Below are 17,165 nucleotides of genomic sequence, written 5' to 3'. Positions count from 1 at the left end.
TAGGAAAAGTTTTAGCTTGAAGTACATTTGGGTACCCTCGCCTTTTCAATTGGTATCAGAGCAGGCAAACACGAAAAGATCTTAACAATCTGTGTTTGGTGCGATCCAACCTATAAGAATGAATCTATTAAGTGATTCAGTTAAAGTTCCACCAAGATTTAAGGGGACTAATTATCCATTATGGAAATTGGCTATGAAGGCTTTTCTTCAATCCCGAGATTTTAATACATGGATATTAATCGAAGACGGATACCAACATCTGATAGATTATTCGGAGTCAGAGTTCAAACGATTAGCATCGTATACTCTTGAAGAAAGGATTCTTGCAAAACAGAAATATGATGATTTAAACGCCATTTTACATGCAGTTAGTGATGATCTTCTTCATCATGTGCTGTCATGCAGAACTTCTAGAGAAGCATGGGATATTCTTGAGACTGTATTCGAAGGTGATCAATCTGAAAAAGAAGCTAGACTTATCACCCTTTCATTTGAATGGGAACATCTCCATATGGATGATAACGACACCTTCGAGTAGTTTAATTCTACACTTTCTAAGATTGTTGATGCATATTTTCTCCTTGGAAAGGCAATACCTGAAAAGGAAATAGCATGCAAAATTCTCAGATCGTTACCATCCAAATACGAGTCTAAGAAACATGCCATAATAGAAGGAAATGATCTTTATACACTTTCTCGAAGCTCTCTTGTAGGAAAGTTAAAGATCTTTGATAGAGAAATTCTGCTGAAGAATCAAACCGAGAAACGTTTCCAAAAGGATATGGCACCTGATGAAAAGGAGCTTGACTCATCTAGTGTGCTTCTTGCGCAACGAATTAAGAACATCTTATCCTGTGATAAACGTGTTCCTGATGCATTATCAGTTTTCCATAAAAAAGGTAATGTTGAAGTTCAATGCTTCAAGTGCCGTAAATTCGGACATATGGAAAAACACTGTCCCATCAGAAAAACTAGAAAGTGCAATAGGGCGTATGTCTCCCTTCTTGATGATATTCCGGAGGAAGAAACCAATGAAGAAATATCTAACTGCAATGCACTTCTTGCTAACTCTAATTGTGATGATTCCCATGAGTCTAATCAACTCCTAGAAAAAATTGAGTTGGAAATTAAGAAAAATAAAAGGTTAAGCCTAGATATTGAAAACCTTTTGAAGTCCATTTCAGACAAACCCTGTATGGTAAAATCTGAACCAAAAATATTGGGTGAAATACCAAGAGATTCGGAAACCAGTTTTTCTGATGACACAACAAGTTCTTCACGTGAAGAAAACAATCTCGCTACAATCCTTTGCGAAATCAAACTTGTCAAAGCCCTTCGAAAAGGGATAAAGAAAACTGGTAAATTGTTTGGCTTTCAAAAATTGATTGCAAACTCTCGAAATTGCAAGATAGAAGAAAAACTGAAGGGAACACAGTCTACTATGTTAATAAATCATCCTAAGGATGATTCTGCTAAGAATTGTGAGGATTATTCTCACCTCGACACTCACTGATGGTGTTGAGATTTGCATGCTCACTTGTTGCCCAAAATACTGATTGTGAGGAAGCATAAATCTGGGCAAGTTATTCATGATTGTTTCTTTAGAGAAAAATATTGAATATTTATTATTTTTGGAAAAAATAGTTTCGATTTCCTTAAACCAAATATTTTTATATTCCTTGATTTTCTCCCATCTTATAAATCTTCTTCATGTCCGAAAGAAGACTGTCATATTTTTATGGAGAAATCGGTAGAAGAAAAATCATCTCTTGGTGATCTAGCACTCTGTGCATCAGTTATGACTGAAACTCATGATGTTCCTCTTCATGATATCTCTCAGGACTCACTAAGGAAACATATTAACTCTGTTAAAGGTTGTATTAAGTATCATGAAGTGATGTTAAAGGATTCAAAAGAAGTACTAGCAAGTCTTTATTCTCAACTGCTGGATATGAACATATCTACTGAAAAAGGAAGTACTCAGAGGAACTTGAATCCAGACTTTGAAAGCAACCTTCACAAGAAATGAGAGAGAGTAGTATAATATACATCAATTTTTTGATTTCTTTCATTGATTGTATTGGTCTATTATGAATAAAATTATTTGATTAGTAATTTTTCTTGTGATAGTTTTTGATTTACATAGCCTGTGCTTAATTGCTTTTATCTTATTGCTATGTATGTTTTATGGGATGTTTGATTTCGGTTTAACTACCTTAATGTTCGATCTCATATATGGTGAACCCTCATGGTTTGGGTGACTTTTTGATTTAGGGGGATTAAGTTCTAGCCCTAGTAGGTAGGCTTTATCAAAGGATTATGAGGGGTTCTAATAGAAACAGTATGTGAAAAAGTCACAATATGTTGAATCGGTTTTGGTTTAGCATAAAAGCATATGTGTTTCGACGGTTTTCAACTTTTGCTTGCAATTGTTAAAACCGGTTTTCAACCTTTTCTCTGGTAAAGGTTGAGGTGTGTTGTTATTCTTTTGTTTACGCATAAGGATGACAACGTGGTGATATTTCGATATCAATTCTCCCTGGACGAAGATGCAATCATTTTGGAGAAGTGGATGTGAAATTTTAGGTAACAATGTTGTTAGTTAATTGTTTTTCTGTTTAAGAAAAGCCTGAGTTTATATTATTTATATTTGTTGCATTTGTTTAACAAAATTTAGGTTCAATTGATATTTATTACATGATGTGTATGTGGATGTGTGTTTCAATTGGTTCCTGTTAAGAAAAACTATTATATCTTGCTTTCACTAGTGGAAAATGGGGCTTCCACGACCTACGGGAACGACCCCCGGTCAACGGTCATTTGACCTTAAACCGATGAAAGACCGTAGCGGAATAAGAAAAAACACGGAAAATTCCCAGATGCCTAAAAGCCGTCTCTGAATAAGTATTATTTTATCCCTAATAAATCTATTATAGATTTTTATTATTTGAGAAGATAAATACCTCTCTCTCTCTCATTTCCAATCTCATTTTCTCTTTCTTCTTCTACTTTCGGTCTCCATTTCACTAAAGGAACTAGCTCCATGGAAGTGGAGAAATCAGTAACCCAAGATGCTATTTCAACCAAACTAGTAAACCTTCTATAGATTCGTCTTCTGAAATCCCTCAAATCGCTAGTCGAGTTGTAGATCTCAAATCTGCTGGGAACAGATTCAGCTTCATTATTTCTCTATTCTTCTCAAAATCGAAATTGAAAAAAATAATCTGGTATCAAATTAGATGTGAGATATGATTTGAATCTAAGGGGTTTCATGATTAGTGTGATATGTGATTTGAAGCAAGGGTTTTTGTTCGTGTTTTTTTTCTTCAGTAAATGGATAATTATCTCTCAGATCCATTGATCAGCATCAAGAACTCTTAGACCAATTACCCCTTATATAAAAGCTCATCTTTTTTCAGCGGTGAGTCATATTTATATTTTTTCTTTTTCCTTCTATTTTTGGATTTTCTTTTATGATCAATTTTATTTTCTGAATCTTAGAGGTAGAGAAGGCAATAGAGGAGTCAAGTTGGTGGTGGATCTGATGTTATTGTCAATGTTGTTCCTAAGCAGGGATTATGTGGTAGAGGAAGATTATAAAGTACTCAATTCTTAGTTTATCTCAGTATCTCTATAAGGGTTTCTCTTTGTGCAGCCACTAAATTTTTGTCTTTGTGTTTGCAATAAGAACAATAGTATCTCCGATGAAATCAGTGTGGAGGTACCAAGGTAATGGTGTTACATATTTAATGATTTTTCCTTGTATGCTATCAAATGATTAGTGCTTTAAGGATGTTGTTTCTAGACTAGTTAGATCTCAAATGGATATTTTTGTTTGCAATCTTTATAACAAATGGGTATTCTCTCCTGTATATTCCTAGGTTCATCTGTATCGCGCATGAGTTGTATGATTAAATTTTGAAGATAGGATACTATTTAGTTGCTCTGCAAAAAAGAAAACCATTTCAAATATAAGTCACTACATCATGTGTGCCAATGTTTTTGGAAGATTGGTACTTGTTTTTGAAATTTCGAAGACTCGTACTTGTTTTTGAAGTCTTACTCTGATGATTTTAGAGTAAAAGCCCGATGCAACCTACTGAAACCCACCATTTGCGCCAATCTTCTGAATTAGCTTGCTTACCTATATGTTACTCTCTACTTTATTCACGTTCTGGTACTCTTACCGTGTCCTATTCCCTATATTCTTTTTGAACTCTAGATCAGTTCATCATCGAGAAGTTAGTCATTACGAGGATGCAAAACCTTGGAACGAAGGTGTGATCTTGCATTCTACTGCACAACACGGAATGAAATCGAGAAATATGATGCTGTTAGTTTGGTCACAGGCTCAACTATGGCTTGTACTTCTCAAGCAGTTGATGTACTGAGAAAAGCTAATTGCTCCAACAAAGGCTGCTGGAACTGGAGAGGTATGAATTACTATCCCAAGAGTTCTTGTCATCTTCATTTAGTTCTAAGAAATATTGTAGAGTAATTTCAATTCTTCTTTATTTTGGCTATTACGTAGTATTGTTTCTGAATGTAACTTGCCTTTCTAGGTATGTCATTGATGAGAGGTGGGGATTGAGTAACATAAATATTGGATCAGCACCGCTCTGACTCGGGTAAATCACAAGAACCTATCTGAGCCTTGTTTCTTGTTATCATTTTAGTAGTTATTAGTTTCTCCAAGTCTCATTACAAATTGTATTAAGTTTATAGTTTGACTTTCAGGATTTAAATTTGGGTCTGCTGAACATACATCAGAAGCAATAGTGAAGAAGTATGGTGCCGTAAGGTTAACTTTTGAAGTTGAAGGCCTAACTGTGCTGAGAACAACCCAGGTAACTGTTCACCACTCTTCTCGCATCTTTGTCGTTGTAAAGCAATGTACTAGTTAAGCATACTTACATTACAATACATTGGACAAAATTTATCAATTTTGAATCTCAGTTATGTGGTTGTTATCCACATTTGACAATGAGGTTTTGCATTTTTGCTCGGAAAGGATCTTGAACATTTCTATGCCTATTTGTATGCTAGGATTTGCTATGAAATCTCAGGCTTTCTGAATAGTTCAGTTATGTCTCACAACCAGGTGCTTGCTCAGGTGCATAATCATAGCCATAATCCAGACATTGGACTCTATAACTGTTATGCATGTTAGGCTAGGAAGTAACCATTTTTCTTCCTTCCATATTACAGATAAGAGATGAAGTCATGAGCGAAGGTCATCAATGACAGATTAGGCATTTTTGAGGGTCTCATGACCACTGTCCATGCAGTGACTGGTTAGTCTAGGTGTCTCTATTGCAATTTATTGAAATTAATTTCAAGAGTTATGGCTCTGTGTCTTCTGTTTACTCAATCATGTGTTTCAGCAAAAAAAAAGACATTTGACGGTCTATCACGCAAGGACTGGAGAGGTGGAAGGGCTGCTTCATTCAGTATCATTCCTAGCAGCACTGGTACATCCTCAAGTGTACTTTCACTTTGTTTTTGTAACATAAGCAGTTAAGTTGAGACTTTTTGTTAAATGAACCTGCATTTACTGATCTTTATTAGGCAAGTAACCTCTGACCATAGTCATATTTGTTCACGGTGCTCGCTTTTTTGTTTACTCTTTCCATGCTTAATTTGCTAATTAAATTTTCACTCGAGCCTGTTTGTACCCTCCATAAAAGGACGTTCTCTAGGGCATGTCTGTACAGGTAGTTAATCAAACATTAGGTTCAGCATATGACTTTGGGTTCATATTTTAAGTTCATGAGTTCTTCGTTCCGATTCCAACTATCCATCGTATGAGTTCTACCTTTAGTTTCCCCAGCTTATTACCTATGAGAAGGGAAAAACAAAGTCACGTACCCTTACATTTTTTCTTTACCACATTCCTTGATGTCACTTAACTTTTTTTTCTACTTTGCTTATCCTCTAGTCGTTTCGTTTTTAATGGAATTCTATTACATTTCGTGACTAACTATAACATTTTTTTTTGTATATACGTAGCTCAGTTGAGGGAAAAGTTGGTGTGCATCATTTGGATGAGGTTCTGCAAGAGGAAACTTCATCGTCAAATGCCACAGAGGGGCAGGAGATACACTCAGTCAATTCGTTAAACTTTTATCCGGTAAGAGCCTTGGTGGGATTATTCTTGCTAAGTCATCTGTTTTACCAGTCGTGGCTTGTCAAGTTCACTTCAAATATCGTCAATTTGGACCTTGTTGGATTAAACGAAATGCTTGTTGATGGTATCTGTGATGTAACAATTACCAACGATGGTGCTACGAACTAAAGTTGTTCGAAGTTCTAAGGTAAGATACATACATTTGAGATTTAATCGGTTTGATAAATTTTGCAGGTAACATCCAATTTTGTGAATTGCCACTCAACGCTTGTGTCAAGATAGTTGGATTGCAGTTGATGCCGACATTAGATAAACATCTAAACATCCTCGGTCATCAGTATATATCCATCTCTTACAACCTACTGTTGAAAACAAGTTAACATGATACAATCTCAAAGAGTTATCTTTATCATTACCTTTCAACTGAGCATTTTAAATATAAAACTATGATATTAGATGTCTACTTGGATACATTTATTAAGCTTTGTTTCTCTCCCGCCCTGTAAACAAACTAATGCAGTCTTTGTTGTGTCAGTGGGGAAAAGCTTAATATCATTAACAAATGTTATCGTGTAATCTAGTGTTTTTATGAAGTTATATGAACTTGCCAGCTTGTCTTTTTATGTTGGTTGTATTGATTTTGGAAACTTATTTTTTGCTGCAGGTACTCTATTATTGCCTATTGGGTGACTCCGTTGTTTGTATGGTTGCTGGTGGTGGTTTGTGGGGATGGAATTGGGAAACGCTCTCCACATTTTATTGAGTATTCTGACCTTCCCGCATTAATCAGCTGATGGCGGAACTTATTTTTGCAGTAAAGTTAACTGTTTGAAGTATGTGCTAGCTAATTTCATCATCATCGGAGTTTACCGTTTGCTGTTTAATCAATCATATATTAGTTTATCATCCTGTAACGAAATCTTTGAACTTAATTACTTGTCTTGTTGAATGAACTTTTATTGCTCTGAACTCAATATTTTATTCCTTTTTTGTGTAATTTGAACTATGTGAATCAATGAATGTTGAATTGGAAGATTATTTGTGTGAAAAATTTAATTTGATTCTCATTTGAGTTTGATTTGGGTCTCATTTACCTATTTTTTTTTATATTAAAATTCAGCCTTAACACCTTGACCGTTAAAATCGGTCATTGATATAAGATTTTCAACGACGTCCAGAGACACACTCAAACAGCGACCCTTTCTTCGACTGACAATGCGAGTCATAGATACGAGTTAAATGACTTGCTTTGTCGGTCGTGAAACTGCTGATTTCCACTAATGCTTCTTCATTCAACAAATTATCCAATTCGGTAGGATCGAAATCATGATAATCTGATGCACCCACTTCATCATCAATATTAGAGTCTTCATCATCACTCTAAGGTTTCATTTTTGCTAACAAAATCACAAACCCTAGTTTTTTGTTTTTTCCCTCAACTTCTTCTTTCCCTCCGAACCTTAAAAGAGGAAATGAATTTCTACTCTAATCTTAACACTATAATCAAACTCAAACACTAATTAATTTAACTAATACTAACTCAATTGATCATCACTAATTTAATAAGGGTATATTAGGTATTAACGTAAATAGTGGTTAAGGGGTTTCAAGAAATTACTTGTTAGTGACCCTATTTTGTCATGTAGCTATAGGCCCCAATTAAGTGGCATAGGCCCCAATTTAGACAGGCACCAAAAAGGAGTCTTTTTTTTATTATACTGGTAAGGACACATGTGCTATGCACATGCTTGAATTTTTACTCATCCAACAATACCAAATTTTAAAGTCATGAATTTTTTTTCCTAAAACAAAAGTTTATTATTATTCTTATTTGTACTCGTTACGGAGATAATTGAAAGAACTTTTCAAATATAAAAATTTAAAAAAAATCTGATGTGTTGTAGGGCTTGTAGCCCATGTATGTGCGGCCCAATATAGTATTTAGGGTTCTATTCCTACTTGTATATAAAGCATACTATGATATGTAATATGGTTGTTGTTGCTATCAATAAGAACCATTTTTCCATTTCTCATACTTCTTCTAAATTTCTCTTGAACACGTTATCATGTCCGATGCTATGCCGCAGAGCGATTGATTTTTTTTTATTTTAAATGGTTGATAATCACAAGTTGTTAAAAGAAAAGAAAAAAAGGGGGTTTGGATTTACAATCAATCCAACGATCATCGTCAAGCTAAGTTGGATTTAATTTGATTTGTCAAGTTAAATTTGGTTTGTTTTGATTTAATCAGGAATTATGAATTATTTTGATTTATTATTGTTGGTATTGTTTATGATTTTGATTATTTTGGTACTAATCAAGTTACTAATAAGGATTTACTTTGATTAATTAATCTAACCTAATCGTGTTGTAATTTGAGATACTTTGATTAATCATAATCCTTAATCGTTAACCCTAATGATAGTTTGTTTATTTATTTGGGATCTGCTGGAGTCTATTTGCGTTTCTCATAGGAGATGAAGAGTTGTGTAAGTAAAACACTAGTCCGTCCAGACCCGACCCGACCAGTAGCGTTCCTGTTCCAGATGTCGGGCCTTCCCTACGGCAAGAATTTTTCTCCTTTCTCTTTTTGTTTAATCTCAACAACCTCCATCTTTGTGGGATTTTCGTACTTATGTTGTTCCTTACGTGAGATACGCAACAAGGTATGCTTAAACCTTTTCACTACCAGCCATTGGCACATGTGGCATGGTCGGCATGCCTAAACCTCCCACTGTGGTCACCAATTGTTTGAGGGTGAAAACAGTTTCTGCTGGTTTCGGTAATTTTGTGTGTTGTGGGTGACAAACGAGTCTAAAACCTAAACAATGTACTGCAAGGGAGTACTTTAGATTCGAGAGATTAATCTGTACAAATCCGGCCTAAACCAAGAAATGGTCGTCCCAGACTTGCTTCGGTCACAAAGTGAAGGAGAAAGGTTGGTTTTGGGGAGGGAAGCGAAGAGAGTGTTGAGACCAGAATAGCTGATTCTGGAAGAGTAGTTGTTCAACGACTTGTATCAGAAGGTGGAAAGCTAATAGATGGGAAAGCTAACAAATGTTTTCTGAGTGTTGTATGTTCCTGACCAAACTTGTTCTTTGGTGGAAATAGGTAAGACCTATTTATACAAGTCGAAGTGAAACGTACTCTGGTCTCGTAAGAAATGGAAAACGAATGAGTAAATGGGAGGAGGTGGTAACCGGTAACGCCTGGAATTGATGTTCCATAATGAAGGAAAGCGTTTTACCATTACTCCCCGTATTTACTAACCGCCCCATCCTTATGACATTGTCTTGTAACGGGCGTAGTGTACGCCGCACGCTGTAAACCGCCAAACCAATACCCAATGAGCATCCCCCAGTTTGTGACATGTGTTGATGTCTAGAGTGTTTTTGTGGAAAACACGTAGCATGCTGCTGCTATTTGGAAAGTTAAGCTTGGGAGACTTGCCGGCTCAGTGGTGACCTTCGACGGTCGAGATTTTCCATCTTGAGAGAATGGATAGCCGTTGATTATCGCAAACCTTCGTTTGGTAGCCAGCGGCATGAAAGCGTGGACGACATGGCTTTAACAAGGTTAGGCATGGCCAAGCTACGATTTTGGCATAGTTTAGGCGCGGCCAAAAACTAGGGTTCTGGCATTGTTTGGGCGCGACCAAAATCAGGGCTTGGCGTCGGGCCAAAGGTTGCCATGCGTTAGCTGGTGACTTTGGACGGCTAAGATTTGTATCTTAGATGGAAGGGTGGACGTTGATTGTTGCCACCCTTCGTTTTCGCAGCCAATGGTCGTGTAGGAGATGCTGACATGGATTTGGCACATCGGTGTGACTGGCATGGTTGGCATGCCTTGGCGCGGCAAGGTGGTTGGCACGACATGCCATTGTCACATGTGGCATGGTTGGCATGCCTTGGCGCGGAAAGGTGGCTAGCACGGCATGCCATTGGCACATGTGGCATGGTTGGCATGCCTTGGCGCGGAAAGGTGGCTGGCACGGCATGCCATTGGCACATGCGGCATGGTTGGCACGCCTTGGCGTGGTTTAGGTGCGGCCAAAACTAGGTTTTTGGCGTTGGGCCAAAGGTTACCATGCGTTGGTTGGTGATCTTGGACGGCTAAGATCTGCATCTCAGATAGAAGGGTGGTCGTTGATTATCGCAACCCCTCGTTTTAGCAGCCAGCGTCGTGCATGGCTTTGGCATGTGTTAGGCGCGGCCAGGATAGGCATGGTTTAGGCGCGGCCAAAATTAGGGTTTTGGCATAGTTTTGTCGTCGGGCCAAAGGTTACCATGCGTCGACTGGCGACCTTGGACTGCTAAGATCTGCATCTCAGATGGAAGGGTGGCCGTTGATTATCGCAACCCTTCGTTTTGGAAGCCTACGTCGTGAATGGCTTTGGCATGTGTTAGGCGCGGTCAAAACTACGGTTTTGGCATAGTTTGGGGGCGGCCAAAATCAGAGTTTTGGCGTTGGGCCAAAGGTTACCATGCGTCGGCCGGGGACCTTGGATTTCTAAGATCTGGATCTCAGATGGAAGGTGGCCGTTGATCGTTGCAACCCTTTGTTTTGGCAGACGTGAAGGAAAGGCCGACATGGTTTTCCATTGGCATGGCGGTGCAGCTGGCATGGTTGACATGCCTTGGCGAGGAGACGTGGCTGGCATGGTTTGCCATTGGCACGGTGGTGCGGTTGGCATGGTTGGCATACCTTGGCGCGGAGACGTGGCTGGCATGGTTTGCCATTGGCACGGTGGTGCGGCTAGCATGGTTGGCATGCCTTGGCGCTGAGACGTGGATGGCATGTTTTACCATGCCAGCCGCACCACATATGGCAATGGCATGCCATGCCAGCCACGTCTCCGCGCCAAGGCATGCCAACCATGCCAGCCGCACCACATGTGCCAATGGCATGCCGTGCAACCTTTCCACGCAAAGGCATTCCAATCGTGCCACATTTACCAATGGCATGCCGTGCCAGGCGTATCCCCGCGCCGAGGCATGCCAGCCGTCCCAACACGCCATGCACGACGCTGGATGCCAAAAATAAGGGTTGCAATAATCAACGGCTTCCCTTCCTTCTGAGATGCAAATCTCAGCCACACAAGTTCTCCACCTAACGCATGACAACTTGTGGCCCAAAGCCAAACATCACGGTTCATGCAAACCCTAATTTTGGTGGCGCCTAACACATGCAAAAGCCATGCACGACGCTGACTGTCAAAACGAAGGGTTGCAATAATCAACGGCTACCCTTCCATCTGAGATGCAGATCTCAACCGTCCAAGTTTGCCACCTAACGCATGGCAACTTCGGCCCAAGGCCAAACATTACGGTTTGTACTAAATCCTAATATTGGCCGCGCCTAAACTATGCCAAATCCATGCCAGCCTTTCCTTTACAGATGCCAAACCGAAGGGTTGCAACAATCAACGACCACCCTTCCATCTGAGACTCAGATCTTAGTCGTCCAACGTCACCAACCAACGCATTGTAAACTTTGGACCAACGCCAAAACCCTAGTTTTGTCCACGCCTAAACCGCGCCAAGGCATGCCGACCATGCCACATGTGCCAATGGCATGCCGTGCCAGCCACCTTTCCGCGCCTAAACCATGCAATGTCTACCTTTCCTTTACGGCTGCCAAAACGAAGGGTTGCAACAATTAACGGACACCCTTCCATCTGAGACGCAGATCTTAGCCGTCCAAGGTCACCAACCAATGCATGGTAACCTTTGTCCTAACACCAAAACCCTAGTTTTGGTCGCGCGTAAACCGCGCAAAGGCATGTCGACCATGCCACATGTGGCAATGGAATGCCGTGCCAGCCACCTTGACGCGCCTAAACCATGTCATGCCGGCCTTTCCTTTCCGGCTGCCAAAATGAAGGGTTTCAACAATCAACGACCACCCTTCCATCTGAGACACAGATCTTAGTCGTCCAAGGTCACCAACCAACGTATGGTAACCTTTTTCCCAATGTCATAACCCTAGTTTTGGCCGAGCCTAAACCGCGCCAAGGAATGCCGACCATGCCACATGTGCCAATGGCATGCCGTGCCAGCCACCTTGCCGCGCCTAAACCATGCCATGTCGACCTTTCCTTTACGGCTGCCAAAACGAAGGGTTGCAACAATTAACGGACACCCTTCCATCTGAGACGCAGATCTTAGACGTCCAAGGTCACCAACCAATGCATGGTAACCTTTGTCCTAACACCAAAACCCTAGTTTTGGTCGCACCTAAACCGCGCCAAGGCATGTCGACCATGCCACATGTGCCAATGGCATGCCGTGCCAGCCACCTTGCCGTGCCTAAACCATGCCATGCCGGCCTTTCCTTTACGGCTGCCAAAACGAAGGGTTGCAACAATCAACGACCACCCTTCCATCTGAGACATAGATCTTAGCCGTCCAAGGTAACCAACCAACGCATGGTAACCTTTGGACCAACGCAAAAACCCTAGTTTTGGTCACGCCTAAACCACGCTAAGGTATGCCACATGTGCCAATGGTATGCCGCGCCAGCCACACCTCCACGCCAAGGCATGCCAACCATGCCAGCCGCACCGCTATGCCGAAGTCCTGGCTTGGACGCGCCTAATCATATCAAATCCATGCCGTCCATGTTTTCATATTGCCGTCTACCAAGCGAAGGGTTGCAATAATCAACGGCTACCCTTCCTCTAAAGATGCAAAATCTCTACCGTTGAAGGTCACCACCGAGTCGGCAAGTCTCCCAAGCTCAACTAGACAAACAGCAACAGCATGCTACATTTTTTCCACAAAAACACTCAAGACATCAACACATATCACAAACTGGGGGATGCTCATTGGGTATTGGTTTGGCAGTTTACAGCGTGCGGCGTACACTACGCCCGTTACAAGACAGTGTCATAAGGATGAGGCGGTTAGTAAATACAGGGAGTAATGGTGAAACACTTTCCTTCATTATGGAACATCAATTCCAGGCGTTACCGGTTACCACCTCCTCCCATTTACTCATCTGTTTTCCATTTCTTATGAGACCAGAGTACGTTTCACTTCGACTTGTATAAATAGGTCTTACCTATTTCCACCAAAAAACAAGTTTTGGTAAGGAGCATACAACACTCATAAATCACATGTTAGCTTTCCCATATGTTAGCTTACGCTTTCTGATACAAGTCAAAACAACTACTCTTCCAGAATCAACTATTCTGGTATCAACACTCTCTTCGTTTCCCTCCCAAAAACCAACCCTTCTCATTCACTTTGTGAACGGAGCAAGTCTGGAACGACCATTTCTTGGTTTTGACCGGATTTGTACAGATTGATCTCTCGAATCTAAAGTACTCCCTTGCAGTACATTGTTTAGGGTTTAGACTCGTTTCTCGCCCACAACACACGAAATTACCGAAACCAGCAGAAACTGTTTTCACCCTCAAACAATGGAATGCCTTGGCGCGGAGATGTGGTTCCTAAAACAACGGCACATGTGGAAATTCGTCAGCAGATGAAAGGTTTAAGCATGCCTACCATGCCACATATGCCAATGGCATGTCGTGCCAGCCACCTTGCCGCGCATAAACCATGTCATGCCGGCCTTTCCTTTACGGCTGCCAAAACGAAGGATTGGAATAATCAACGGCCACTCTTCCATATGAGACACAGATCTTATCTGTCCAAGGTCACCAACCAAGCATGGTAACCTTTAGCTCAACGCCAAAACCCTAGTTTTTTCCGCGCCTAAACCGCGCCAAGGCATGCCACACCTCCACGCCAAGGCATGCCAGCCGCACCGCTACGCCAAAGTCCTGGCTTGGCCGCGCCTAATCATATCAAAGCCATGTCGGCCATGCTTTCATATCGTTGGCTACCAAGCGAAGGGTTGCAATAATCAACGGTTACCTTTCCTCTCAAGATGCAAAATCTCGACCGTCAAAGGTCACCACCGAACCGGCAAGTCTCCCAAGCTCAACTTGCCAAACAGCAGCAACATGCTACAGGTTTTCCACAAAAACACTCGAGACATCAACACATATCACAAACTGGGGGATGCTCATTGGGTATTGGTTTGGCGGTTTACATCGTGCGGCGTACACTACGTCCGTTACAAGATAGTGTCATAAGGATGAGGCGGTTAGTAAATACAGGGAGTAATGGTGAAACGCTTTCCTTCATTATGGAAAATCAATTCCAGGCGTTACCCGTTACCACCTCCTCCCATTTACTCATCTGTTTTCCATTTCTTACGAGACGAGAGTACGTTTCACTTCGACTTGTATAAATAGGTCTTACTTATTTCCACCAAAAAACAAGTTTTGGTCAGGAGCATACAACACTCAGAAATCACATGTTAGCTTTCCCATATGTTAGCTTACGCTTTCTGATACAAGTCAAAACAACTACTCTTCCAGAATCAACTATTCTGGTCTCAACACTCTCTTCTCTTTTCTCCCCAAAACCAACCCTTCTCCTTCACTTTGTGACCGAAGCAAGTCTGGAACAACCATTTCTTGGTTTAGGCCGGATTTGTAAAGATTGATCTCTCGAATCTAAAGTACTCCCTTGCAGTACATTTTTTAGGGTTTAGACTCGTTTCTCTCCCACAACACACAAAATTACCGAAACCAACAGAAACTGTTTTCACCCTCAAACAATGGCATGCCTGGCGCGGAGATGTGGTTCCTAAAACAATGGCACATGTGGAAATCCGTCAGAATAAGGAAGGTTTAAGCATGCAGACCATGCCACATGTGCCAATGGCATGCCGTGTAAGCCACCTTGCCGCGCCTAAACCATGCCATGTCGGCCTTTCCTTTCCGGCTACCAAAATGAAGGGTTGCAACAATCAACGGCCACCCTTCCATCTGAGACACAGATCTTAGTCGTCCAAGGTCACCAACAAACGTATGGTAACCTTTTTCCCAACGCCATGACCCTAGTTTTGGCCGCGCCTAAACCGCGCCAAGGCATGCCGACCATGCCACATGTGCCAATGGCATGCCGTGCCAGCCACCTTGCCGCGCCTAAACCATGTTATGCCGGCCTTTCCTTTTCGGTTGCCAAAACGAAGGGTTGCAACAATTAACGGTCACCCTTCCATCTGAGACGCAGATCTTAGCCGTCCAAGGTCACCAACCAATGCATGGCAACCTTTATCCCAACACAAAAACCTAGTTTTGGCCGCGCTTAAACCGCGCCAAGGCATGCCGACCATACCACATGTGCCAATGTCATGCCGTGCCAGCCACCTTGCCGCGACTAAACCATGCCATGTTGGCCTTTTCCTTTACGGCTGCCAACACGAAGGGTTGCAACAATCAATGGCTACCCTTCCATCTGAGACATAGATCTTAGCCGTCCAAGGTCACCAACCAACGCATGGTAACCTTTGGCCCAATGCAAAAACCCTAGTTTTGGCCGTGCCTAAACCACGCCAAGTCATGCTACATGTCCTAATGGTATGCCGCGCCAGCCACACCTCCACGCCAAGGCATCCCAACCATGCCAGCCGCACCACTATGACAAATTCCTGGCTTGGACGCGCCTAATCATATCAAATCCATGTTGTCCATGTTTTCATACCGCTGGCTACCAAGCGAATGGTTGCAATAATCAACGGTTACCCTTCCTCTCAAGATGCAAAATCTCGACCGTCGAAGGTCACCACCGAGCCGGCAAGTCTCTCAAGCTCAACTTGCCAAACAGCAGCAACATGCTACATTTTTTCCAAAAAAACACTCGAGACATCAACACATATCACAAACTGGGGGATGCTCATTGGGTATTGGTTTGGCGGTTTACACCGTGTGGCGTACACTACGCCCGTTACAAGACAGTGTCATAAGGATGAGGCGGTTAGTAAATACAGGGAGTAATGGTGAAACACTTTCCTTCATTATGGAACATCAATTCCAGGCGTTACCGGTTACCACCTCCTCCGATTCGAAACGGTTATTGAGCGTTACGAATCGGGGTTGTAACTGTTCCGGACCGTTACGAAAAGGGGTGCTACAATTTTTTTGTAACGGCCCAGCAGCCGTTACGATTTTTTTTTGTGACGGCTCTTGTAACAGCGTAGAGCCGTTACTACGTGGCACTGTCGTAACATGCGAGAGCCGTTACGAATTTATTTAGTAACAGATCGTTGTAACAAGCTGAAGCCGTTACGAATTTTTTGCAACAATAAAAAAATTACTGCCGGTCAACCTTGACCTGGTCAAAATCAGTCATCAATGACCAATTTTGACCAGGTCAAGGTTGACCGGCAGCTCATTCTCGGCCGGAATACGCCGGAATTCAAAATAACCACCTGCATACACCTTTAATTTATCCTTCACAATCAACATTATTTTTTTTCAATCAAATTCATGTCCATTCAATCAATTCTAATCACATTCAAATGGATTCATACAAAGGATTCATACAAAATAGAACTTAAATTATTCTAAGTATCAAATAGTAGGGGAATGTATACAAATTCCCATAAGTATCAGTTCATAGAATTCCTATGTTCACAAATTTTATAACTGAGACTGTACATAGAAACTTACTGCAAATTTTCTATGTTCACAGCTAGAGCTGATAAACCAACTTGAAGCTGCAAATTTTAAGACTTCAAGTTCGAAATCCATGCATAAAGTTATAGATGAAAAGTATTGCTAAGTTTAAACTTCCTAAGCTTATATACCAACTTATGTTAAAAGCAGAAAAAACTTTCAAAAAAAATATAAATTGGGGAGAAGAACAATGAGAAATACTTACTGTGGTTTTGTAATAAGAACAAGCCCATGATTTAGTCATCAAGAGCTTCAACTGAAACTGCAACCACTGATCCAGGCCATCATTGCAATTGGTCCTGATCAAACCAAAGTCCATAATCTCTCTCGCACGCGCAACAAACAAAGTCCCGTAAGAAATGGAACTAGAAATATACAAGTTAAGTACTTACCCGGTATTCTAGCAGGTACACAAGTTGATGCCAATCCAGCTGTAGTTCACTTCCCACCAGCATAATACCTCGCAAGTATAAATTCAAGGTCAGAAACCACGCCTCTTAA

The 17,165-nt window shown here is 41.2% G+C and overlaps 1 long non-coding RNA gene across 14 annotated transcripts; it reads left to right on the top strand.

The window, feature by feature from the left end:
- The first annotated feature begins 2,963 nt into the window (after positions 1-2,963).
- Positions 2,964-7,172, top strand: LOC113330564. Of its 14 annotated transcripts, XR_003350326.1 has the most exons (10): positions 2,964-3,421; positions 3,502-3,601; positions 3,689-3,729; positions 4,223-4,433; positions 4,563-4,628; positions 4,738-4,847; positions 5,047-5,113; positions 5,209-5,294; positions 5,385-5,471; positions 6,010-7,172. It is a non-coding gene; the product is annotated as an uncharacterized LOC113330564 (long non-coding RNA). The 14 variants fall into 14 exon arrangements; XR_003350328.1 differs by having other exon boundaries at positions 3,574-3,601; positions 3,689-4,433; XR_003350325.1 differs by having other exon boundaries at positions 3,689-4,433.
- Positions 7,173-17,165: the final 9,993 nt, after the last annotated feature.

Source organism: Papaver somniferum, unplaced genomic scaffold (genome assembly GCF_003573695.1).
Source record: "Papaver somniferum cultivar HN1 unplaced genomic scaffold, ASM357369v1 unplaced-scaffold_118, whole genome shotgun sequence".
NCBI classification, from domain to species: domain Eukaryota; kingdom Viridiplantae; phylum Streptophyta; class Magnoliopsida; order Ranunculales; family Papaveraceae; genus Papaver; species Papaver somniferum.
This window is presented reverse-complemented; position numbering and strand designations above follow the sequence as displayed.